The 26,276-nt window shown below is 41.1% G+C and overlaps 1 long non-coding RNA gene across 5 annotated transcripts; it reads right to left on the reverse strand.

Annotated features, from left to right (window-relative positions):
• Positions 1 to 4,627: 4,627 nt before the first annotated feature.
• LOC102066587 (uncharacterized) lies at positions 4,628 to 26,190 on the reverse strand. Of its 5 annotated transcripts, none has more exons than XR_012580713.1 (5): positions 25,980 to 26,190; positions 23,597 to 23,800; positions 17,479 to 17,620; positions 7,446 to 15,344; positions 4,628 to 6,561 (listed from the first exon to the last, which is right to left on the reverse strand). It is a non-coding gene; the product is annotated as an uncharacterized LOC102066587 (long non-coding RNA). The 5 variants fall into 5 exon arrangements; XR_012580712.1 differs by having other exon boundaries at positions 17,479 to 17,623; XR_012580714.1 differs by having other exon boundaries at positions 17,479 to 17,623; positions 25,973 to 26,190.
• Positions 26,191 to 26,276: the final 86 nt, after the last annotated feature.

The raw sequence follows: 26,276 nt of genomic DNA on the forward strand, positions 1-26,276 counted from the left end.
CTGCTTTCTCCTCCTACACTGAGTTAGTAATTTTGTTGCAGAAGGCTATCAAGTCGGTCAGGCATGGTTTTCCCTTTGCAAACGCACACTGACTACTCCAAATAAACTTCCTGTCCTTAATGTGTTTGGAACGGCTTTACAGGATTATTTGCTCCATCATTTTCCCATGGATCAAGGTGAAGATAAATGACCTATAATTTCCCAGATACTCCTGCTTGTCCTTCTTGAAAATAGAAGTGATTCTTGCTTTCTTCTGTTTCTCAGTTGCTTTGACCTTTTTAAAAGATACTAAAAATCAGTCTTACAGTGTCATTGACCAACTCCCTCAGCACTTGTGAGTGCATCCCATCATGGCCCATGGACTTGTGTATATCTGGCTGTTTTGAAATGTGACTTTTGCAGGATAAGGTAGATAAAGTGTGGAAGGGATTTGGAGCATATTGTTTCTGTGAATTGTGCTGGCTTTTAATTAAGTTTTGCCTGCCTAAGAGTGTGTATTGCAGTTAAAACATAATTCAGGAATAAAGCAATTCTCTGTGAGGAGAAAAGAAGTAATCAAGAGCAGAAGTCACTATTTATGGGGCTATTGTCACTTTGAATTACATTTTCAAGTATTCAGCTCCAAAAAGACACAAAATCTAATGTTGTTCCCTTCTTTTAAAATCTCCATGCATTAACAAATCTACTTTTAGAAAGGTAATCCTTTCTGAAAAATACAAATCCTAAGCCTTCCTACCTTGAATCATGTACAGGAAATTTATTAAACTGTTCATAAATTGGAGTGAATTGATGGATGTATAAAAATAAATAATTGTATCTGTTTACACAGATATATAGCTGCACATCTGTATCCAGACGTTCACTGTCACCAACACTTAAAACATTCTCATGGTGTTTTCCTTAAAGGCTCAGCTTCCTGAGTCATGTAATTACATGGGTTCTCTATTTGCATTTTAAAATAAAAACTAGTCCTTGCCTGACATAGTCAAAGACTCCAATGCAACATAAACAATGTTTGAAACAAATGAGGATTTCAATGCCTGAATGAGAGGCAAGGACCTAAGTTTTATCAAAACACAAAACAAAAACAGCTAACATCCAATTCCATTTCTTTTAAGCCAATACCTCAATTTTTTAAAACTTTTGGCAGGAGATTATCAATAACTGCATTGTGATGGGAATATTAAAAACTGCAGTAGAGGTGGGGACAAGTTTTAAATATCTCAAATTTTTCCTTTAATCTCTACAAGCCTATCTGAATTGAAGTCTGTGGCATGGAGGGAGCCAAGGGTAATTGCAATTAAAAAAACCAAACACAGGGTGAATTGAAGCTGGAGGAGGCAGGTTTTTCTGCCTCTCAGTATTTTTCAATCTACATGGTGCTGTCTGAATACTTACAAGGCTAAACTAATGCCAATGAAAGGGTCCTGGTGTGGAACTGGAGCCCCTGAACAGCTCCTGCATAGGGACCAACCTCCTCCCTGTCAGATTCCAACAGCAGATGGAGTCCCTCAGGCTCAGATGAGTGCATTTCACAGCAATAGTTATATCATATTAAATTAAATTTGTCTCTAAATCTTTGCTCTATGCAAGAATTAATCCTCATGAATGATTGTAAAATATATAATCGCTTGAGGAAAAAGTCTATCTGGGATTAAACTGAACAGTTAGGCTTAACTCAGGCTACAGCAGGTATCCTGGAGCAGTTCCTCAGGGCTCTGACACCGGGGTCAACCAGCATGAGCCAAGAGACAGTGAGCAGGGAGAGCACCTCTTCTTGCTCACAGACAGTCATGTCTGCACAAAAGTTACACAGTATCACTGACAGCTTCTATAGCCTTGTGCAGGGAAATCATTTCTTCTGAGGTGAAGATACCAAATTTTAGCCTTTGTGCTGAGACTTAAAAACGCAAGGAAAACTTCCTTTAGTGGTACTATCACACAGCACTATGTACAGAAATAAATATCAACCCAAACTTCCTCCTGTGGGAGGGCAGGAAAGTAACTATTCTGAAAAGGAAGGTGTAGAGGAGGATAGACATTTGGGTAGGGTAGAGAATTAGAATAGAATAGAGAGAAAGCTGGCAGAAGTGATCATGATGTGGCCAGGAGCTTGGCTGAAGCCACCGACCCATATCAGTTATGCCATCTGGCATGTGACAAATTCATTTCAGTCATCACTGACTGGGGCTGCTTTAAAGTGAGAGATGGAGCAGTAAAGGGCTCTGTGTCTCGTTGCTAGCTAGTACTGTGTTTCCAACAGAGTAGCCAGATTGTGATGTTGATATTTGTTCCTTCTTTCCCCAATTTAGAATAATTAAGACCTCGGGAAAACAAAATGTCGTTAAGAAATACAGTGGTTATTTGATTGTACTGACAAAACTGTAATTTTCCTCTTATTCTGATAATTACGTCAACTAAGTCTGTGGATGTTTGCTTTATTATTACATTTGTCAGCATCTGTCACTGTAAAATCTCTGATAAATCCCCCCAGTTTCTCTTCTAGAGTAATGTCATTAGCCTTTAAGTGAACAAAATACTTAATTTGTTGCTATGGCAGTGGAGTTTGAGAAATACAGGGTGACCTGCATAAAGAATTAGCACATATTTGATAAACGTGCACGAAGACTGTTATAAAACCAGAGACTGGATATACTGCTCTGAGAGGCACAGTCTTTGTGACAACTAACACACCAAGTTTGTGGAAATTACCACCACCCTGGCTGAATTATATCTCCCCTGCAAAGAGCTGGGTTTTTTTCTTATCTTTAATATCAGATTTGTGCAGAATTGACTATACCACCCACCTACATGGGTAAAATAAAAGCACATTGTAGTGGCAGTAATGCTTTAGGAATCAGAATGGCAAGTGTCAAAATATTACCTTCTTAAACCTATCATAGCATCATGGCCCAAAGGCAAAGAAATGAATAGAGAAATCAAGAAAGCCAGATATTTACTTTGCTTTAGTATTTCTACACTCAAGGAAAAACATTTGTAAGATGTCTCTGGTGGGCAAAACCAGTTACAGAGAGAAAAAGAAGGCGTGAGACTGTCCACAAGGAAGGGAAGAGAAAGCATGTGACAACACTTCTGAGATCCTTGGTGTTTTACCACACCTGTACCAAGTTTGTGACCCAGGTGAAGACCCTGGCTCAGTAACAACTAAAGCTGACTGACCTTGCTCCTGATTTGAAGGCTGCCTCCCTAGCAGCCAGTGAGCTGTCTGGTCTCTCCTCCAAACTGGTTTGCTGCACGTAGGAGTCTAGGAGTAGCCTAAGATGAAACAAAGGCTGGACTATCAGAGACAGGAACCTTGGTGGAAACAGAAAGTGAGCTAAATTGATAGAACTGGGACACTCCTGAAGCAGCCTGCAGGAAAGCTGCTGCACTTCACATGGGAATGTATTTTTCTCATCTGCAGATCCTTACAAATTGTCTTATCTATTGCAAATTCAGGCCTCCTCACAATTGCATAATACTCCCCAACTACTTTTTGCAGACCCAGAGTGTTTATGGACCATAAGGTGAACATTACTGGGTCTCTTAATTTAAGTGTAAGCTCATCCAGAGCATCCATCCTTAAGAAGAGACAACAGAGTGGCTGAAAGACACTTCTACTTACTCAGAACTGTGAGTATTTTAGCTTAATTGTACACTGCAGCACAAAAACATAACCATAACCACAAAGAATGTAAATGTTACAAAGTTTAGTTCAATACAAGATCTTCTGCCTCACCTGGGATGGCTGCTACTTGTGTTCCTATGGAAGCACAGGTTTCAGCCACTTACCCTTAGGTATATATGTGTTACCTGTGCTACTTATAGTCAGCTTAACACCAGTTTTGGCCCATCTGCAAGAAATGCAAACCATTGATGGAGAGATACCATGAGAAGCATGGCAGGGAAACATCCTTCAACTCTGTTTCCACCTCCTGCTACCCTGCTGCCTTATCTTGGGCAAGCATTTCATGTTTGGTGCTCCCCATCTGTGGAATTACAGGAGGGAGTCTCTTGCCTTTCTTTGCAAAAGCCTCCACTGATGTGCACACACAGAACTCAGCATCACTGAGGGAGCCCTGAGTGGTACCTGCCAGGCTGCAGGCAGGGTCACTGCTGTGAAATGACAAACCCACCAACCATCTTCACCAAACACCTTGGGCAGCTGTAGAAAGCCTGAGGAAAAAAGCTGCTGTTGGAGCCAGAGCCCAACTGGGCACTACTGGCTGCATTTATCAGCCCAGCTCTAGCTGAACTGTGGCTGGTTTAGACTAATAAATAAACACCCTTGCACTTAATGAAGAGCATAAGCTCATTCATACCACACTGACAGCAATGAAGGTGCCTGCAATGACCTGGCTCCTCTCCTTTTCATCTTGCTTTTCTATGCACCACATTCCCCAGAGCTTCCAGTTCCAGGATTAAAGATCCATTTGCAACCAGTAATGAAAACTACATGAACACTGAAGTATTTTTTAAATGCCTGTAAAATGTAATCATTAGTACTTTTAGGAAGAAATGCTTGAAGTGGACTGAAAATCCAAAAAAAAAAAAGTATTTGCGAAAAACACTTAAATTTTAAGTAGCTCTTCAGGTAAGTAGATTCTAAAAATTCTCACTGCTTTAATGTAAACATCCCCATATATCTGTTACCTCATTTCATCCAACACAATTGTCAGTGCTTTGCTCACATCCCCCTAGTATGTATTATAACCAGGCAACCTTATTACTCATGGCCATAATTTCAGAGGACAAGTACAACAACTGAAATGTGATATCTTACTGATTTATTTAAGCATTACTAGGTGAGAGAAGGATGATGAAATCAGATACAGGACAAGCAGATACACTGAAATGTTCAAAGATGATTTTTACAAAAGATTCTGAAAAATAGCTTTATTATCCAAAGGATGCACCCACAGTGTGCTGGAGCAAAGCTCCTTGTCCAAGTGCCTTTCAGTTACTGGCATTGCTTTTCCTCTGGATCCCAGGAATGCAGGCACATATCCAACACTCATTCAAATCTGTGGGAAACTTTCCACATACACAACTGGGCTTTCACATCAGACTGTTTGACTATGTAACAAAGCTATCATTTCTTGGAAAAAATAAGTCAGTATGACTTTCTTTAAACACTCAGGATGAATGTTTCCATTCTCATCTGAAAACTTCAGTCATGGTTACAGGGCTGAAGGGAACTCAAGCCATTTATCTGAAAATAATACTTTGGAAGTACAGCAAGTACAACACTTTCACACATTCACAGCCCTACTTTAGGAATCTGTTTTCATATTAGGTATTCAAAATGATTTAATGGAATTTTAAATTATATTCTGCTAATATTTAAGCATCACAAAAGATTGATATTCTGTATTTTCTTCCAAGACAGATTTGAAATTATTAGAAAACATTATTTTATTACACATACAACATGGCATAACAAGTATTATTTACTGCACTTTTCTCAAATTTAGTCTAGACTTCTAATTATTTATCATAGTAATTGCAAATAGCAATCATAGGGAAATCTCTCAAAAATCTTAATCTAAAAACTGAAAATAAATTTAAATACCTGACAATCATGACCTGCAGAAAAACATTTATCCTGGTGGAAGATGAACACACCAAAAGAACACATGTAAAGATTAAAGAGTAACTCTCAAGAAAATTGTGCTAAATTCTCAGAGGTTTAGTATGAGATGACTATAATTTTTTTTTCTCTGTATATTTTCCCATTTATTTACTTTAAACTTTTGATGGTACCTGTATGTGCTGGTGCAGAAAGGATGCAGGAATAATGACAAAACCCATGGATGAAAGGCAAAGAGTAAACTCATTTTTGTAACCTCACCAATCAGGGAGTCACCAAAGCAACGGCCAGGAAAGGCACACAAATGGGAACACAGGCACTGCAAAGCTTGGTCCATGGTGGAGGATCAGCCAGCCTGCTGCTTTTTCCTGTATTTCAGGAACTCACACTGAATGATTTACCACTGTGCTTCAATCTTGCCCACAGGAGGGCAGGATTCTCAAGCACGTTTGATAGGGTGCCTCTAAATCTACCACAGGCCTGTGTTTCCTAGACACAGATGTTCTGCCTGTCTGAAACACAAGGTCAAACAGCAATCAGTGTGATAGATGTGGTTTTCAACAGCCAAACTGAATACACTGGAGCATGTTTACAGTCCTCCTCCTCCTCCTCCTCCTCGCTCTTCCACTTCTCCCAGGTCCTGATGGCAGATCCAGACTGGTCCAAGGCTGCAGCAGATGGCACAGCAGACCTGCCACCCTTTTGTATCGTTTCATCATCGTACATCTGGGTCCAGTTCTACAGTACCTGCAAAAGCTTTCTGGGACCTGGCCCATGGGATGGGTGACAGTGTGGGAATGGGGACTTTTAAGGGAGTCCAAGTTTGGAGTATTAGAGTTTATTGCAGCCTTTAGATCTTAATTTTGAAGAGATGTTCTCTATTTCTTCTTGTAGCCTGAAAGGCGGCACAGGAACCATCCAGGTGGTCCAAGAAGTGCCAGTGAAACTGCTGAGAATCCAATGATTGTCTCCTAAATTAAAGAAATAAGGTTAAATAAAGCTAAACAAATTGAAATGCTCCCAAACTAAGATGTCCATTGCCAAGCAAATTATGTGGTATTATTGAACTTCTGCAGCTATAATTCCAGAGATGTGACAGATTGTAAAGGAAAAATAATCCACAGAGCAGAGATGTGAGAGGCTCTAAAGGAAAAATAATCCACAGAGGATTATTTTATGTGTTTGAACTAAAAGCACTAGCAATCTATGCAGTTGGAAAGAAAAGTATCTTAGTCCATTCCATGCACCAACAGGATTATACAAGACTCATTTAAAACAACAAAAGGCACATTAAAAGATATTAGGCAAATGTATTATTTTCCTACAGATTGAGTATATTTTGGGCCCATTTCTTGAGTTTTTATAAATAAAATCTTTATAGAAATAGTATTATTGGCTTAATAGTTACAGTAGCACAGTTTACCACTATTCAGATAAAGGAGCTTTGGGTATTTACCAACACTGGGAGTTGATGCAATAACTCAGAGAGTTGGTGCTTAATTTTTAGTTAAATAAATCGAGTTGGTCTTCTATAATCACATGGTCTTCTTGTGCTGGGGACTATAATCAAAGACTATAAAAGGCACCCCACAGAAATGGATTTTGTGACGTGTCTTTGTAGGATGCTGTGACAGCATTCCCTTCCTCTCAGGCACAAATTTCCCTTCTAGGAAATGGAAGAAGACAAATTTCTTTGAGGAGTGGAGGGAGTTCCTGGGCAGAGCTGGCTTCTAGCTGGGATGAAGAAAACAAATATTTTCTATATGAAAACAAACAGCAAGAGAAAGCTCTTCAAGAAGATAGGGTTGCAAGAGAGAGAAAAAAGAAAAAAAGAAGTCTCAAAGACAGAACTCACCAGCAGTCCCACTTTGTCCTCAGGTGGGGAGCTGTGCATCCAGCGAGTGCTCCAAGTGGCAGACCTGAAGCAGAAGAGCCGGGACCCACAGTGTTTTACAGGGCCCATTATTTTTATTTCAGCCCGGGGAGGAGAGAGCACAGCTGGGATATCCTGACTGACAAGTGACTACTGCTGCCGGGAATTTCTCAGCCCTCTGTTATTTTCTATTGCTCCAAGCCTATGGAATGATGAATTCCCTTCAATGAAGGCTGCTTGACAGGCAAGTCCCCCGTTTTTAAGCGGGGTGCAAGCAGCACCACTGGGTGGTGAGTCGCTGGGTGATGAGCGGCAGGAGCGCGTCCGTGCCCGCTGCCGGGAGGGGAGCACCGGGATGTGGCCGCCGCCTCGCACGGCCTCACTGGCTTGTGCTGAGCCCGGGCGCTGGGAGGAGTCTGCCTCTGCTGATGATGCTGGGAGCAACGTGGAGAAAGCTGTCTGTTTTCCCATCTACAAAAACTTTAAAAGTCTTTTTTCCCTCTGTGTGTATATGTGTCTCCACAAAAATTGCTTGCACCCCAATTAAACACTCTCTGGAATTCCTGTTTGCAGTTCACTTACTACTTTCATTCAAGAAACTGACCCATAAATGACCAGTACCTTGAATAAAATACTTCCCTGCTCCCTCTGCAGAGCATATCTCCTTCTTGCACACCCTACCCAAACCATCATTAATCCATGTGCACAGTGGAGCTGTGAGGCTTCCCTGCTGAGAAAGCAGCCTTCCACAGCAGGGAAATGTGAAATTACCTGACTGGGCTCAGGATCGAAGCAAAATGTGTGACAGGGTAACAGGCAAAGGCAGAAAAGTGTTATCAGCATTTCTGGTAGGAGATAATATTTAAGCTGGGCAGACACAGAGATGGACATGTCTGCTCCTCTGTGTGCAGAACTGCAGAGCCACAGTGCCGTGGCACTAACCCAAGCTTAGGGGCTGTTAGGCCAGGAACCAGCGCTGTGCTAATTGAGAAACTCATCCTGCAAACTGAGGCTGGTTTAGAGCTAGCCAGCTGTCAGCCACAGCAATCAGACAGTCTGTGCATATCTGTTTAAAATGTGTTACTTGTGCACTCAGAGCTGGAGAGGCAGGGCAGTAAATAATCCTCCCTCAGCTATGGACTGGGCCATTTCCAGGATGGACATTTTCCATAGATAAATTCTGTGCCTGTTACATGCAGACATGAAGATTTTTACTCAGGTGCAGTAAATAGGTGATTTATTAGATTCCCTACTCATTTCTAAATAAATTTCATTAATTTTTGCTGTGCTTTCTCCTGCTTTTAATTATCAAATCTTGAATCAGATAACTATAGCATCCTTCTCTAGGCTTCAAGTCAGAGTGCACCCTTGAAGCTCACTTCCAAGACAGCCTGCAACACATTGATGGTGGGGAGAAACTCAGCATGGGGGATTTTTGACAAAGTCCAGAATATGTTAGCAAGGTGTGAAGAGCAAAGAGTTAGAAGTCTACACAAACAAACAATGCTGGATCAGTGATTAAACAGACATATCTGTCATGTTATCTGCCAGTGCTGTGGTTTGGTTATCTCACTAAATTTAATTGCTTGATTTTATGGAGGACAAGATAAGTTATTTTTCCTGTAAATTCTCCCCAAACACTAAATATCCTACCTGTCTTTAAAAGATACAGAACTTATCCAGAAATAAATATGTGTGAAAGATGTGCTTAAAGTAACCAGAAAGCAAAAGACTGATTTACATTCATCAGCTGAGGCAATAGCAGCTAAGCACAGGGTGGATAACCCTAAGCAACCAAACTCCCTGTGCCAGATCTTCTGATAGCAAGAGATTGTCTTAGATACAGGATACATGATATTTTAAAATAATAGGGTTTGAGTTCTGCTACTTGTTTTCAGGTATTTACTTTTGTGTCTCATGTTCTCTACATTGACTTTCTTCTTCTCTACAGCTGTGAGGATTGGAAATTTCATAAACTTATCCCAAGATTCTCCTTTCTATCTCCTGCTCAGACTAACATTAATTTCTGTATTAAAATGAAATTAAGCATTGCCCTACAATAGCAACAGTGCCTCTGATTAATCTTGCCATGCTTGGCACTTATTTTTCAGCTTTCTGAACATTCACTAGAAAATGAGATATAATCTTATTTTTCTATCAAATCTTCTGTGGGGATGAATGGGTTAAAAATGGAAGCCTGGCAAGGAGAGAGAAAAATAAGTTGTTTCTAACACTGCTTTCACTAAGAGACCAACCTTGCAACTGGAAGATACTTCTCTCAGTGTGAGAAAATTCATGTATTTGTGTTCGATTTGGGTTGTTTTCTGTCTGCTCTAGAAGAGCTTTCTCACCCAGATAACAAAGTGTTGTTAACAAACAAAACAACATTCCTCAGACAGGCTGGCAGCCTTTCCTTAAGAGGGAAGGGAGATAAGAAGCTCAGAGATTGTAAAACACAGCCTGAGGAGGATTTGTGCACGCCCAAACCCCTTTTTTTCTGTAACACAGGACTCAGGCCTAGCCACACTTTGCCCCTGATAAAATGAGCATCATATGTATCTCTGTTTGATTTTGGAATCCTCCAGCCAGTGAAATGCTGGAATAAAGCTATTTTTTGCACTTCAGCTGTGAGCTGTGGTCATCTTGGTGTTTCCTGCATGTATTTGGTTCACATACCTTGCAGGAACTGTAAATCCAAAGCACTCTTCCCCATTACTCAGGACAGTGCTGCACCCTGGCACTGACAGCCCAGCACTGCTATTTCCACATGGCACTGAACAATATTTATCCAAAGGGTCCCTCAAAAGGCTCAGCTGCTCTTGGCTCAGCACTGGCCCTTTTGCTCATCCCTCAGTCTGCCTCATTCAGTGCCTGGGGATGATCAGCCTGCTCCAGCCTCCTCCACACTTGCATTGCCAACCCTCCCGATAGCACTTATACACCACTTCTGAACACTAGGAGGTTTCTCACATTAAGTTTAGATTTGAAAAGCCTTTTGCTGTTTCTAGATTTGTTATTGGTCCCTTCAGAATGGCAGGAGAACTTCAAAACTCTCCTGGCACAGCTTATCCAGGTACTTTCTTCTTATTGGCTGCCATAAAAATAGGTTCTGTATTTTTCCCAACATATGTGGGATTTCCCCAAATCCTACGGGGTGGTTCTTTGCTCCTTCACTCTTTCAGAGCCCTGCTTTTAAGAGTATTTGTTCTTTAGACTGCTGTCACTGGAATAACCTACTGCTGAATTGCTGAGGTCCCTTGTTCATCAGCTGGAACCATTTCCTCACACCTGAGCTGGGAGGGCAGCTCCTAGGGCAGCTTCTGTGGCCTCAGTGATACAGGTAATAACATTCCCATTAGTGCCAGTGCAAAGCACTTTCAATTAACTACAGAGACAGCACGACCCCCTGATTTGTAGCTCATTTTCTCCCTCATTTGCTCCTGGGGGAAGATTGTAGATAATAGTGTAAGGCTGTTTCAGCAGTTTGATTTCTGTGTGAGGCCACTTGTTTATTTTATTTAAAAAGGTGAGTCGAGTGTGAAGGAAGATAATGCTGGGTTATATTTTCCATGGTACTTGGTTTCAGAACATCATCTGAGGAAACCAAGTCTGCTGCACAGAGAATTGTTAACCCTCCCAGGACATAAACATTGAAATCCTTACTTTAAAAAGAATAGAACATACAGAACTAAACACATGTTGAAACTTCTCTTAAAATTATCATTCATTATCCCAAATCTTCAGATCCACAGTCCTGAGAAAATTACTCCAATGGCATTATTGGAGAGAGAGTTTTTAACCATTGGTGATTTTGTGAGTTTTTTTCCCTGGTCTGTCTATAATAATATTCCCACAAATAAATCTCTTGAATTATATTTGAAAGACTATTTGTGATTGTCTTTGCTTTTTCACATAAGAAAACATTTCAGTAGGAATGAATGAGTTTCTGACCTATCACTGCCTTAAAAGATTAAAGATGCATCAAGATACAGAAGAATTCAAAACAAGATTCTTACAGCAATATAAATTTAGGACAATTGTACTGATGGTGGTATTTAACCAGCAGAACTATGGTGAAATGTAAGAATTTAATTTGAAAATGAAGTAACTATAATTACCTTGAAGATTGTTGAAGGTTTATTCTCTTTTAATGAGAGTTTATTCTCTTTTAATGAGAAATTTCTAACATTTTAACTTGCCCTGTATAAGTTTCATATTTGGAAGAAAATAAATTCTATTTCTACTACTTGGACACATTTTTTAAAACTGCTTTCAATAAAATTAAATACATTTGACATTTATAAATGTGCCTGATATCAATAATATTTTTCCATAAATTGCAACTCAATAATAATTATAGTAGAATAGAGAGGATTTGGTGGTGATTCTACCGTGAGCTGCTTCTTTAGATACAGAACAACACACCTTGCAATAGACACAATCTAGATGAGTTATTGCATAAATTCATAACCTTTTCTTTCTGAACCTTAGTAGAACACTTGTTTAAGCTGTACTGGAAGAACCTTTGGAAGAAAAGGTTGGGTAATTTCTTTAATGCATCAATGGGACTTGGCCAAGGTGAATGGATCCCCCAGGTAGGGGAACCTCTGTGTCCCCGAGTGTAGGGGGAAACAATATCAGAAAATAAAGGTAGTACAGAAAGTAATCTTAGCCCTTAAGGAGTTGCAGCTGAGCTAATTACTAGAGATTTGGAGCAGGCCTGACTTTACCAGGCCACAGCTGTAGCCAAACAGAAGAGTGTTATAAAAGAGTGGGTTGGTTGGTTGAGGGGAACTGGAGTCAGTTGGCTGCTGTGCAAAGATGGAAGAGGCAGTGCCTGGAGGAGCTGCCTATGAGAAACATCAAGGAGATGTGAAACTCTAGCAATGTGGAACCTTTGCAATATAATAACAACATCCAAGCCACCACCCAGGTGTTTGTGCCTCTCTGGGGAGCACACCCCATCTGGGGACAGCAGAGCTCAGCCCCATGCCTGTTTCAGAGAGGAGAAGCTTGAGTGAGGTTTCTCCTGAATATCTGGGATGCATCAGAGAGAAGAATCAAATGCTGGGATCAGATGCTGCGTGTTAATAACCCAGAATACATATTGCTCAAGAGCATTGCCCAAGCAGCCTTAATAACACTGAAGTCGTCACTGTGTTTTGAATAAACAAACCATTTACAAGCTAATTATAGATAGCATTTTGCCTTGAGCATTTACTGAGTATTTGATATTGTACAGGTTGCTTCTGAGAAAAATTGAAAGCAGATATTTCTTTAACATAATCCTTCTGAGAAGAACAGCTGATTAATTCTCATGTCCTTGAACACAGATGTACAAGGCTTCTTGTTCACAATTCTACAGCTGTTTTGATTTTAAAGGAAAAAATATTAATAGTGTCCTTCCTTTCAGCTCCTGTCTCCAGGGAATTCATCCACCAGATTTTATTGAGATATCAAAGTTAGGAGCGTGGACACCATAAATTCTTTCTATCATTGTTTTTGATTTCTTCAATTGTATCAATCTTCCCTTTCTAGCAGTTCTTCCTGCTAGAATCTGTCTTCTTCCTCTATTGACTTTAAGAGAGGCTGTGCTTCTAACAAAGACAACTTGGTTAAGCAGTGACATTTGGTGGCCTGAGTCAATGCCTGACTAGTCCTGGGCTCAGAAAATCAGGCAAGTTTTCACAATTGATGTGGGTTCTCTGTATGGATCTATGAGTATCCATCCTAATCAGTGAGAATGGACATTTCTAAACACTTCTGAATTACCTGGAAAGAATGGCTGATACATTATGTTACTGCAAGTATTGCTTCAACATTTAATAGGTCTGCTATGCACAGTATGTATAAAAATAGGAGAAAATGTGTTCTTGAATTTGCCATATATTAGCCTAAGTACCATAGACATAATATCACTGACATAAGAAAACAATGGATCTAAGTGCAAAGACATATAAATACTGAGGGGAAATGGATGCAAAGAGGAAAGAAGAGAGAGGGGAGCAGCGAGGAAGGTTGTGAGAAACCCTGAGATCAGAGCCTGCTTCTTCAGCTCCTATTCTCAAATCTATTTAATTTAAGAAATATTAGTAGTGGCAAATGCAGAAGTCAATCTCTAGTGGTGTCACCCAGAGATCATTGTTAGAGGTCCCACTTAGGCACTGAGGTGCTGCAGAAATTGGGATGCTGCTCTTGCTTTCAGAACCTGATTGCCAATTTGTGTAAGAGTTTAAGATAACTCCACAACCAGTTGTCAGAAACTCATTCTCCATCCCAATTTGTATTTATGGCATGTAAAGACTGAAGAGCAATCAGGCTTATCCCTCTTGCTGTGAGACTGTTCAAGAGAAGAAAGAAGTGAATCATTCAGTTTATCAAAATAAAATCCCCTGTTTGGTTTACTGCCTGAACAGAGCACATAAGAGATAATGGAGACACCTTCCCAGGTGATGAATAGGTAAAGCCCAATCAAATGTTCATGTGCCTTGGTCAAGGGCACAGCACTCCAAAAGGGCAATGTGCTCTTAGGTTTTGATTAACTGCATTAACAAGGAAAACAACACAATATGGAATTTACTTAAGTGAGTTCAGATTCTCTCCTCCTGAAGTGGAGGTAAGTAATACCAATGACACCAGAGCACCCAGAGCAGGTTTGACATGCTATTGCAAAAAGCTTATTAAGAAAGGCACCAGATGACATTTTGTCATTTACTTCAAGCTCAGTTAGATCAACAACAGCAAAAATAAACAAGCTGAGAAAAGAAATTCTGTAACATATAAATACATTGATCTATGCTGGAATCAAGCATATTCAAAAGCAAAACTTATTAAACAGTTTTACATTTTCTATTGCTATTTCGATACATAGCAAGGTTTTAATCTACTTTCTTCTGGCTTTTTATCATATCTTTATTTGTTTTTAAATTGTAAGATAATTTTTTGTGCATACTGTTTTCCTTTGAGTGTAGTTTAAACCTCTGACAGCCTTCCATCTTCAAGACCCATTTCACACTGTAGATGGCACTAATTCATTGTGCAACACCAAGCAGGCTCAGCTGATTGGGTGTACAATGCCTTTGCTCTGGTTTTCTTCTCCTGAAGGAAGGGATTTTTATCCACTTGTTAAGTAGCAGGAAAAACAACTTAAAACTTGCTTGAAACCTGGGATAAAAGATATTCTCTGCTATGGTTTTGGCTGCTGTATGCAGTATACAACATTTCTGTTCTGTAAGCTCAAACAATAGTCAATGGTGTAAGAGCCGGGATGCAGGGATTACTTAACGTGACTAGGCTAAGGTTTCTCCCACAGTTCTGGCACAGCTAAATCCAGCTAAGTCCCAGCTGAAAGTGTGAGCCCCTGAGTGGCACAGTGCTGTGTGATGGCTGCTCCTGGCAGTGCTGGGGGCTGGCAGGCACTCTGCCCCACCAGCCACTGCGTTTCCTGGGGAGTGCAGGCACTGCAAGGAGGATGCTGGTTCCCATTCTGCTTCACATTCAACACAAAGCAACTGCTTGGAGAAAAGCTGAGCATTTTGCAAGTTCTTCCAGCAGATATTTCTGTGAGTGGTAAAGACCCAAACTGGCTGCTGCTTTTATTTGCAATCACAAAAATAATCAATATATTGCTAACACTGGTAGAAGCAATGAAATGCTGAATTCCCCTGAAAGCTATTTGACTTTCCTAAAGGGCCTTTATGAAGATTGATCCTACATCCACCAGTCAGTGATAGTGTTGCTACCAATTTTAATGGGACAATATCAGCTTTTTGACCATCTTCTTGAGACACCAAAATGTCAGTACTTTACCTCGAACAGAACTTTTCTCTTTTGCTTAAATGTAGATGGGACTCTTTCTTTTTTTTTTCTTTTATTTTTTTCCTGTAAAGAGCAGTAAGAGAATACTATTTATATTTTCCCCTCGGAACCTGATGAATAAGCAAATCATAGTCAGGAGTCCCAGCTGGTATAAACTGGCACTCTACAACTGTGGACAGTGGCACTGGGCCAAGCCAGACAGAGGGAGGAGACGACTCATGGTATGATTGTTCAACACACTGGATTCTGGACAAGGCAATAAAAATTTTATCCCAAGAGTTGATTGTTATCAGCTGGAGGCTTGTAAAAGCAGGCTAGTCAGTACCTCCATTCGTCCAATTTGCATATAAGTACTATGCCTAATTTTAAAGTCACCAGAGGTGATCCTTTTTCATGAGGTCTCAAAAAAAAAAAATTATCTTTTGGCTTTTTTCTGTTGTTATGGGGAGGTGTCACAAAGTAATTGCCATGTTCACCACTGCAGGATGCTGGAATCCTGGGTCCAGTCCAGAGCCAGGCCATCCATTTCAGTTGGTGGTGTTTGACATTTTTGTCTTCTGCTTGCAACAGTGATTTTACCTGCAAAGTTTGCTTGCAGAGAATTATGGACTGAATGTGAATACTACCTGTAGGAATCTAGGGGTACATCTCTGGTGTGCAACAAAGAAATGCCCAACACCTTGCTAAATATCTGTGCTGCTCCTGGAATTAGGTTAATATCCCCAAGCAGTGATGTAAGAGCTGGGCTGCATTAGTTCCATTGCTCTAATAAAAGACTTGCTCACCATGCCTAATCCTAGACTGGTGTCTCAAGAGCACAGGTGTAATTCAGCAGGCTATGGATTGCCAGTAGATGTTCTGCCACAAGGCTGGGTGCTATCCATACAGCAACACACAAACTGCTGTAGGAGCTGTGCTAGAATCTAAACAGGTCAAATAAAGCAACTCTTTAGAAAGTGAAGTAGGAGGAGAATCAGACACCAAGGGGAAAATTTATCAGGATTTGACATTACTTCAATTTTTTCTTCCAATGTCATGAACGGAATTGGTGGACTCACTGCCCCAACAAAACCTCAGAGGCCTATCTTTACCCTAAAACACCATTTTCACAGCCAGATTATGCCTTGACATCCTCAGACAGCTGCAAAGGTCTGCAGAAGCAGAACTGGTCTTACCAAGGTAATACCTTCTGGCACATGAAGTTCCTTTATTTTGAAAGTGGTGAGTAATGAGGTGAACACCACATGCAGCACAGCAAACAGTAGCAGCTTATCATTGCTTATAAATTCATAGCAGAAATTAACTTTAAGGAGGGATTTAAAAAAACCTTTCACACAGATCTCCTCCCATATACATGGGATGGCCTGAGGCAGAGGATGAAAGTGCTTGGGAGAAAACAAAGATCACTCTGCAGTGAATGTTAACTTCAAAGGTAAAAAGGGAGGCAGAGCCAAAATCTTGAAACGTAAGCAAAACCAGACTTTCAGCACATTATTAATTTAAATCACTGTGATGTGCTATCAATTTCAGTTTGCTGCGTTCAGGGCTCACTTTATCTGCTAGGATCTGCACCTACACTCTGCATACAAAAACCCTTGAATCATCAGTCAGCACAGAACTACATCTGACACAGCTTAAACCTGCTTCTATTTAAAAGGGGCTTCCAAAGCAATCATGTCATTCAGGCAATTGCTGTAACTCTGGCTGTTAGCTCCAAGCTTTTCATGGGATATATGAGTACTACCCATTCCATATTTATTGTGGGCAGGTACAGCAAACTCCAATCCTTGTCTGTGGTGTTCTAGGGATGCTAGTGCCTCATCTCCAGCAGGTATCCCATGAATATAATAGGATCCCACTATGCTCATACAGGATCTCCTTATCTTAAATTCTTATTTAAAAGACTCATTAAAATCTTAGTGTCAGTGTTTGTGTGATTTTCCATGCACTTTTTCTTTCGTAACAAGACACTGCTAACACTCTAAACGTTATCTCAGATCTCACAGTAGGAGTCATAGGTTTTCATTAACTACTACCTCTGAACTAAAACCTGTCAATAACATTTCATTTATCTCTGAAATGCTCTGTGGCTTGGTGTGGAGTTGCAAATCCCCCGGCACCCTCAGCACTACTACTGTCAGGGAGCAAAACAGCTTGGTCCCACCTGTGGAACAGCCAACACTGCTGTCTTACAGACCTCTCAGTCTGAAAAGGCAAAATATCTTCAGCCAATGCTTCATAGCTTCTTTCTTCCCAGGACTTGGGTCATGAGATGAGGAAGCTCCACCAGTTTAGTGATAATTTCCTCACGCTCTTCATCCACGTAAGGGCCAAGGATACTGCTGGAAGAGAGATTGAAGGGGCAGGTAGTAACTGTGAGGTGCAAAGAGTGAGGGTGAGGCAGCAGGGGTGTCACCTTGAACTCTCTTTTATTCTTCCAGTTGTGATTTAAGGGCAAGACAGTGAGAAAGCTTGAAAATGAGCATTTGTCTGCATAAATTGCAGCAGCAGAAGAGCTTGGGTTCCTGAAACACTGTTCTACAAATTACTGGGCAGGTGTTCAGTCCACCTTGTTAAGAAATAAGGATTGGTATCTTTGCTTTGTATTCAAAAGGGTCATAAGAAGGACAGTGAGTCAATTCCCTGAACATCCCAGATATTTGTTTATTAATGCAAGAAACACAGGAAATAAACAAGAAATGCTGGGAATCTTAAATACAATGATCCAGCTACTACTGAAGTTGCACAACTGAGAGAGGAATAATCCATACTGTAATATTAACACAGGCATAATGACAAATATGAATAATCCATACTGTAATATTAACATAGGCATAATGACAAAGAAGGAAATGCACAAGGGTGGTGTCACAGAAACACTCAACAAGGCAGATGATGCAGACAAGGCTTTTTGAGACCAGCTAGCAAAATCAGCCAAAGGTACAAATTTGTAAGGCATGGAGATTTAGCATATGCATATTTATTAAGGAAAAAAAAATATACAGAACAGATTGTCCAGAAAACTCTTAGAAGATATTTAGCAATGTGCTTATTCTGAATAGGTAGAAGAAAGCTCACTTTCCATTTGATTGCAAGCAGTAGAGAGAAATTGGTTGAGAATGTAGAGAAAAGGTAAATGAGACTAGGACATAAGTGTTCTTCATTTTTGTGAAGGGGATGAGGAGGAACAGCAAAATAAAGACCATAAAGTCTGCTTTCTGTGCAAATCAGTGAATATGACCAAGAAGAAATGAAGTCTCAGAAAATTTGTCCTTCCTTAGAAAAACATGAATGGCCCAGTTGCAGGGTAATGCAAAGTGGAGAAAGAACAGGAGGTGTGTGTAATGAAGCCAACTTGTCTCAGTCACAGGCAACGCAACATGAAGAAGGGAAAATTTAAACAAATAACAAAGGACAGAATATCCTGCACCCAGGATAACAGATCGCACAAAATACAAGAAGGTAAAATATAGGGAATATCACCTGTGAAGCATTTCAAAGAGTCCCTACAGCACATGCTACTGGTATAACCTGTACTGCAATCTGGCATCTAATCTGGGACCTGGACTTCAAGAACTAATCACAAAAACAACAAAGTGTAAGGAGAATAACCAAGAACAACAATATATCCACAAGGAAAAGCTGAAGAAGTTTGAATTATTTAGTCTAAGTACAGAAGGAGGGCAGAAAGTGACTGTCTTCCAGACTTGTGCAATAAAGGTATTTGAAAAGACCAAGAGAAAACCTGTTTCTCATGTCTGCTGCTGACAGAACAAAAAGGAGTGAACTTAAATTGCAGTAAGGAATATTTAGATTTGACATGAGGAAAATTTTGCTGGTTGAAAGCAGTCCATTACCATGCTCAGCTCTGTTTAGGGAGCTTAGATCTCCATCATCTACTTTGACTACTTTCAAGGTTGCCTCCCTCTCTGACCACTGGCTGCTCTGCCTGTTGCTCTTACTTGGCCCTCCCAAAACTTCTGGTTTCTTTTAGAAACCAGACTCTGAGTCTGGTCCAGACACTACTCAACTTCATAATGAGTTCATCATCCAGGTTTCTTTGTTGAGACTGTAGAACAAGGATAGTAATAACATTACAAGATTTGTCCACTATTGGTGAAGCAGCTTCTCAGGAGGCTTACCAGCTCAACTTAAGCACAAAGAACCAAGGAAGTGGTCACAGCCCCAAGACTGAGAGAGTTCAAGCAGCATTTGGACAACATTCTGAAGCTCATGAGGTCATTCTCAGGGCTGTTCTGTGCAGGACCAGGACTTGGGCTTAGATGATCTGTGTAGATCCCTTCCAGCTCAGGATATTTCAGGAGAAATTTCTTCACAGAGAGGGTTGTTAAGCATTGGAATGCCCTGGTGCCCAGGAAGGTGATGGAGTCACCATCCCTGGAAATGTTCAAGAAATGACTGGATGTGTCACTTAGTGATCTGGTCTAGTTGACAGAGTGGAGATCAGTCAAAGGTTGGAGTACATAATCTTCAACATAATTTCCAACTTAAGTGATCCTCTGTGAGATTCTGTGTGTGAATTTTTTCACTGAAATGGTCGTCCAGCATCGGAACAGGCTGCCCAGGGCAGTGGTAGAGTCACCATCCCTGGAGGGATTTAAAAGATGTCCAGATGTGGTGCTTAGGAATATGGTTTATTGTGAACTTGGCAGTGCTGAGTTAATAGTTGGACTCAATGATCTTAAAGGTCTTTTCCAACCTAATTGAGTCTATGATTCTATGAACAGGGTTTATATGCATATCATCAGTTCTTGTACCTCCCACTGATCATCTACTGTCATCTTTCTAGCACAAACTTCCCAATCAGTTTGTTATTTGATTCATACATTAAGTACATAGACACAAACTCCAGTCAGTGCTACAAATTCAGCTGATGCTATGTAATCAAAAGCTGGATCTAAATTCCAGTAGAAAACTATTTTTAACATCAGTAACTGCACTTTATGATCCCCAGATCCAACTGGGTGATAGCAGGGTCTAAACAGAGAGATGATTTATAGGATGAACCTATTCTGGGTATAAATCAGGAATGCACATTTAAAGAAAAAAAATGTCCATATGTTAATCTTTGGTCAGCACGCTGCAGAACTTGGAAGGCACAGATGGCACGAGGCAGGAAATTTTAGGAAGAGAAATGACTGTATCTTAGCTAAGTGCTGTCCTGGGAATCCAACCTTGCCTCTGCCAAAGAATAACAGTGTAATAATCAGTTACTACTTGAACTTCTCATAAGTTGTAGTTAGCTGTTTGTTCTTCATGTTCTGAGTGCTTGGCTCGCAATCCTGCAGGCAAGCTTGCAGGAGGGCAGCTCACAGCTGCCACTGAACACAACAGGGCACACACCCTGAGCACAGCAGGTGCTGCAGCACTGCCCAGAGCCCACAAGGGCCTGGAACCCAACTGAGCCCCCACACCAAGCAGGCTCTCCACCTGAATAATTCTGTGCCTCACATCGTCATCTACAGGGGGATATAGCAACTGCCTTGTGACAATGCATCAGTGTTTGTCAAGGACTCAGGGGCCACAGGAAGGGTTTTAGGAAGGTAGCAACTCTGCATTTAGGCTGGAGTGTGCTGCAAAGTAGGCATAGTGTCACACTGAACTGTGAGGAGAGATCAATGCATTGAGTAACTGCTCATTCCACAAACATCTTACATTGCGCACACTGCGCACAGAAATGGGGGGGGAAAGCACCATTTGATAAGTACTGCATGGTAGGAAAAGACCAGCAGTGCAGGTCTACACAACCAAGGCAAGCAATTGCCATCATCATCAGTGGTTTGGTTTTGGCGTCTTTCTCTCTACTGAGAAATTGCAAAGAGCATTTACCAAGGAATGCGGCCACAGGATGAGTGATTATACCCTCACCAAGACCATCAGTAACACTGTAGCACCAGTAACAACAACCAACACCCTTATGTACACATAACATATGTGTCCCCTCCTTTTAAGGGCCCAACTAAAGGTTAATCCAAGTGAAATTTGATTTTCAATAACGTAACACTGCTTTTAGGAAGGGCTTTGGTGATCAGAGCTAGAGATATTCCCTGTGAACGTGCAGAAGTTAGCTACATAAAGGTCACACAAGCAAGCCAATTAATTTTGTGCTTCAATTTGAGATCTTGATTAAACCTCCCAATGTAGGTTTGTCTAAATGTAACGATCATGGGCTGCCCAGCACTGTCAGCCCACAGACTTCAAAGGCCATTAATTCTGTAAGGTTTAACCTCCTGGCATAAATCACCACCAACTTTGTCTTCATTTCTTTATGTGTTGGGTTGTTCCACAGACAGACACATCTTCAGGCCTCCCTACTTAATCTGATGCTTCTTCTTTCCTTTGTGCTTCTTTAAAGGCCCCTACTGTTCACATCTTTTCTGCCACGTGCTTAGGCCCCGGCACTGAAGTTTAACATCTTCACAGTAACAGTTTGTACTTTTTTCCTGCTGGATACAACTATCCCACCTCATTCAATTCACCAGACTCCCCAGAGTGGCTCTGTGCCCTTTCTCTTCATCACAGAAGAGGCAGAGATCTCATGGCAGATCCCATCATGGCCGCCCCCATCAAAGACGTCCCTGGGCAGCTTCCTTCTCTTCTGCTTGCAGCAAACAAAATCCTTTACCCTCACTGTCCCTCCTCAGCTCTCTTGCCAGGACATAGAGCTCTCTCTGTGTGAAGATCTGGTGGTTGAAGGAATAAGCAAAACCGGGGCAGAAAGGGCATTTTTGTCACTGCTGTGCTTCCACAGCACCTATTTCACACAAGGAAGCACAGGTCTTGCTCTGCCATCACTGGGTACATAAAATCAATTACTGTGGCTTGCATGTCAGCTGCAGTCTGTTCTTTGAGGGTCTCCCAGCTGATGCACAATGAGCAATGTGTGCATGAGTATGGCAAATAACCATCTACACAATTTTAAAGTAGGTTTAGACAGCGAGAAAAGCTCAGATAGTAAGAAAGACAACAGACAATGAATTAGATTAAAAAGTTAATTATGCTCCAGATCTACATATTCACACAATCTCCTCAATGCCACTGATAAAAATGAAGCCTGTTTAGAAAAATTAGCTTCAGTCTTCAATCTATTTTTCAGCCTTTGAGCATTCAGTTATTGTGGATCAGTTACCAATAAACATAATATTTTAAATATTCTGAGCTTTTCTTTGCCCAGTATATCCTTCCCTGAGTGCTGTAAAATTGAACTGAAATACACTAATAAAAATCAGGATAAACTGGACTTTAAGGATTTTTGTCTTTAATGGCAGAAAGTCACACTTGAAATGGTCATGAATTAAATGGTGTTATTTACAAGAACAGAACTGTGTTTCCTAGCTAATGAAACTGACATTATTTCTGTAGTAGGCATGGTTCCTAGAGGTACCTTCTGCAACACATTGTGTCACCCAGCTCTCACTGAAAATTACACACATTTGGTTTTTTCACTGGCTTGCAGGAGGCACCGTCCATGATCACACCTTCCAGTTAGCAGGTAAATTCTCTAGGCCATGTACTGTAATCTGTGTTTGGCAGACCATCCAGCACAGAGGGGCCCTGGGGCTGATTACAGCCTCCACAGAACACACCAATAAATATGTTACTAATAATCACAAACAGTACACATTTGGAATGAAAATCAAATGAAACATCTAAAAGTCTAAGAAATTAATCACAGACAAAAAATGAAGCAATGGAAGTGAACTGGTTGGGGTTTTATTTTTTTCAAGTGTATTTTCTCTTCAATAAAATCTGATAAATATCATCCAAAGGGCATTTCAAAACTTGATCTTCCTAGTGCAAATGAAGGGTAAGTGAACTACAGTAGACATTGGGGTTGTTTTTATTTTTAGTAAGTCGTGGCACATACTCAATTTTTCCTAACACTCTTGAGTTTGTAGATAAAATGCAATGGATATGTACAGTGATTATCATCAGTAAGTATTTTATAGAAGTCCCTGCAAAAACATGAATCATTCTGTATTAGCAGAGGTACTGAGAACCTTTGTGCAGCTCAGACAGATTCTCACTCTGCTTTGTTCTAAAGAGGAGATGACATTTTACAATATTTAGGGCATATATAAGATGGTATTCATTGGGACATCAAGGGATTACTTTAAATTGATCAAAGCAAACATATCTAAATCCTGATAAAAATGGAAGATCAATTTCTTCCTCAGAATGTGGAGTGAGGATTATAATTAAATGATCAGGGAAGTGATGTGAGTGCACATGCTCTGGGGGTGTTTGTCAGACAGTGTGAATCTCCCATCCTGTCATCTCAGGAAACACATTACCTGCATGTAAATGCAATTAGCTTCCATTTCCCACTCCTCCACAGCAGGGTTTGTAACTCAGTGTTTCATAACCTGTCTTCTGCACCGAGATCCCAGGTGGCAGGAGTCAGCTTACTTTGGTGTGCTTCCCAGCTGTCTGGTCCATGAGGGCGCACAATCCTCACGGACAATGTCAGTGTGCTGCAGTCAGGGGTGATCTCCGTGCTGTAAAGTCCAAAGTAACAGAAAGCACATGGTAGCCATCCTCACTTCCAACCTGCCAGATGTCTCCCCTAAGTTGTTACCCAACACACTGTTTGTCTCTGAGTCATAAGAAGGAAGGTTTATTTTAGCTACTAGAAGGATGACTATTGCAGAGCAAGATCTTTATACTTTAACCATCCATTTTGACTACATTCTAGTTAATGATATTAGAATGCTAGAAAGGACCACTAACAAAACAAATATTCAGCCTGCAAGTCTTCTTTTCCTTTCTCATTTTCATTACCTAGAAGATTATGAGCCAAGTTTGCTGGAGAATTGACTGGTCTTTTTCTAACAACAGAACCTGGGGAACAAAATCATAACTTGTTTCTCTCACCTGAAAACCAAGCTGGTGTACCACCTCCCTTCAGTCTAAGAGCTCTGTGACCTGAACCTTATTTATTTAACTTCAACTCACTCTCACTTCTATTGTGCTCTCAGCAAGCCACTGCTATAATTGTAACAATGATATTGTAAATCATGAGTGACACAGAGACGCTGGGGCTGTCTCACACTGTTCATATTTAAGAACCTCATCTGAAACAATTTCTCCTAACAGATACATTTAAATGAACAGTTCCATGTGTTTTAAAACTACTGCAGTTTAATTTTCGAACACTTCTGTCTGTTGGTTGCCTGACTTTGGTGCCTCAGCCTTTCCTGAAGTTGCAGTGTGCATAAGGGCCCAAACGAGAAATGGATCAATGAGTTAAAAATATTTTAGCACAGAGGTCAGAGAACTAAATCCTTATATGTCCAGGCAGGCAATAGGAACATATATAACACAATTCTACAGAAAAACAGGGTAAAATAAAACTTAGATTAACACTGTGTATATGGTATTCCATGTCAGTGTTCCTAGCAGGAAATGGAAAGCAGGCTTAGGGCAGGAGCAAGAAGAGACAGAAATAGAAGGTGGGGAGGCTCTAGCAGACAATAGCAGAGGCTGAGCTCTGCCTGCCAGTCAGTTTATGAGCTCTCATGACAACCACAACAACAGCAACAACAGCTTGCAAAGACATCCCATTTACAAGAAATAGCCTCCCTTGAACAGATACGAGCATAACCCTGACAGCATGAACTTCACCGGTTAAATTTCAATGATAAGAATTCCTTCATCTCTGGTACTGCACAGATATGGAAGTCAAAGATTGTGATGCTCTCATATACCACAATATCAGAGAACATATAAATAACTAAGATGGTTAAAACCCCAAGGAGTGCATAATACTGTCTGTAAACCCAGCTCTGTTTCTCCTCTGCATTTAGGCTGAAACCAGTATGAAAACAGTCTACAGCATGGGCAAATATATTAGAAGCTGTTTTATCCCTAGCTCCTTGGTAAGCCGGTGAGCACTATGGGATGCCATGCCAAGTGGTAGTTAGGGAAGTCTGCAGCATTCAGGCAAGCTAATTACAGAGATGGAGGACAGCAGGATGCCAAGTGAGAGGAAGGCTTCCCTCCAGGAATGGACTGTCAGCAGAATCAGGAGGGGATGTAATCAGTCATAGCTTGCTTTCACCAACCAGAAATAATCATAGATGTGGCTTTCAGCTTGCTGAATGTTTTCTAACATGTGATTTAATCAAATTTTTAGCCCATGCATAGAATTTTTCTCAGACCTTCTCACATTTAGACATGTGGCATTTCACTCTTTTAGCAGACACAAGTTGTTCAGTTCACTTAAGAGTTTTTATTGTTCTAATAAAATGCTGATATGTATTTTTGGTCACTCTCACTGATTTAGAAATCAGTGATCTTACGGACGTGGTGGCAGATACCTGCCGATCCTGACTGTACCAACACGCACATTTCTCTGAAGAAAACGTAGCCGGCGTGGTACCAGCAATGGTGGGAATAGCTACAAGCATTTCTACTGCTGGCACCGACTTTCACCCAGACCAGTGAAATACTAATTTCTCATGCTGAGAGGGGTTATCAGAAGTTGGAAAGGTTGTGGGAGTTTATTTCCAGGCGAGCAGTATATTCCTAGCATGAACAATAAAACTGGAATCTGACTGTGCCCTGCCTCTAACAAGCTCACGGCAGTTTAGCAAAGCAAGGAGACAGACATAGGCTTAATATAAGCAGCTTACGTTAGTCTCAAGGACAAAGAACACGTGCTGACACACCACTTACACTGCAGCCAGCCCGGCACCTGGGCACGGCATCGAGCTTGGGAGATGTGACACACACAGCAATACAGGCAGTGCACGCGGCGTTAGAACGGGGATGGCGGGAGGGGCACACACGCCGGGCTCCGCTTTTCCCCACGATCCCACAGCAGCTCTGCGAGGAAAAGCACCGAGCTCACCGAGCTCCCCGACCCACCGGGACCCGGCAGCGCCACCCGCCCCGCACCTCCCCCTCAGCCCCGGCCCCGCCCCCTCAGCCCTGGCCCCGCCCCCCAGCCATGGCTCCGCCCCTCAGCCCCGG

The sequence above is a fragment of the Zonotrichia albicollis genome, chromosome 6 (genome assembly GCF_047830755.1).
Source record: "Zonotrichia albicollis isolate bZonAlb1 chromosome 6, bZonAlb1.hap1, whole genome shotgun sequence".
NCBI lineage: Eukaryota > Metazoa > Chordata > Aves > Passeriformes > Passerellidae > Zonotrichia > Zonotrichia albicollis.